This window comes from Microtus ochrogaster, linkage group LG10 (genome assembly GCF_000317375.1).
Source record: "Microtus ochrogaster isolate Prairie Vole_2 linkage group LG10, MicOch1.0, whole genome shotgun sequence".
Classification (NCBI taxonomy): Eukaryota; Metazoa; Chordata; class Mammalia; order Rodentia; family Cricetidae; genus Microtus; species Microtus ochrogaster.
This window is the reverse complement of record NC_022035.1, coordinates 16,349,748-16,350,406: the sequence shown is the minus strand read 5'-3', so window position 1 is coordinate 16,350,406 and position 659 is coordinate 16,349,748. Positions and strand designations below refer to the sequence as shown.

At 43.7% G+C, this 659-nt stretch overlaps 1 protein-coding gene across 1 annotated transcript in view; it reads right to left on the bottom strand.

Moving 5' to 3' along the window:
- Positions 1 to 659, bottom strand: part of Cped1 (cadherin like and PC-esterase domain containing 1) — a 285,451-nt gene that overhangs the window by 271,834 nt on the left and 12,958 nt on the right. The window lies entirely within an intron of this gene.

The window sequence follows — 659 nt, the reverse complement described above, 5'->3', positions numbered from 1 at the left end:
TCATTGAACCCAAGCACTGAGCTCCTGATATCAATCCCAGGGTACTGTCCCTTCTGCCTGGAGAGGATCGTGAGGGTCACAGCAAGCCTGGTTTTAGACACAGGTTATTCTTGTGTTTCCCAAGAGTGTCCACCACCATCGAAACAACACACCTGCTTTTCTATACTTACAAAACAGAAGCACCAATGCCCAGAAGCATCACTGCTATGGAAGTAAATATTTTTTTTCTTACTATAGATTATTCACTGCCCTCAGGATTTTCCTATCACCTGACTCACCACATCCTGAATTGACCAAATGACCGCCATTTTCTCTCAGGCATAATAGCAGATTCCGGTTTCAGTTTGTCAACAACAGCTGTGAGCTGGGTTCCATGGGTTATAAGGTTTGTCCAGAAAAATCAAGTGTCAAGGTTGGTGAAGAAGCTACATCCGTGACTCCTCCCCTTCTTTCGATAAAGAAATACAGGCTTGTATTTCCCCATCAAACCTATGCTCTTGGGTAAGATAGGGATACGTTTTCACAATAAGGAAAGCATTAAACTGCATATAGCTATCACAGGGGAAAGTGACAGAGGCCGTTACCAGAGGGCCAGTGGCTTTAAATGTTTTCCTGCACAAAATATAAGGAAGGAAGGAAGGAAGGAAGGAAGGAAGGAA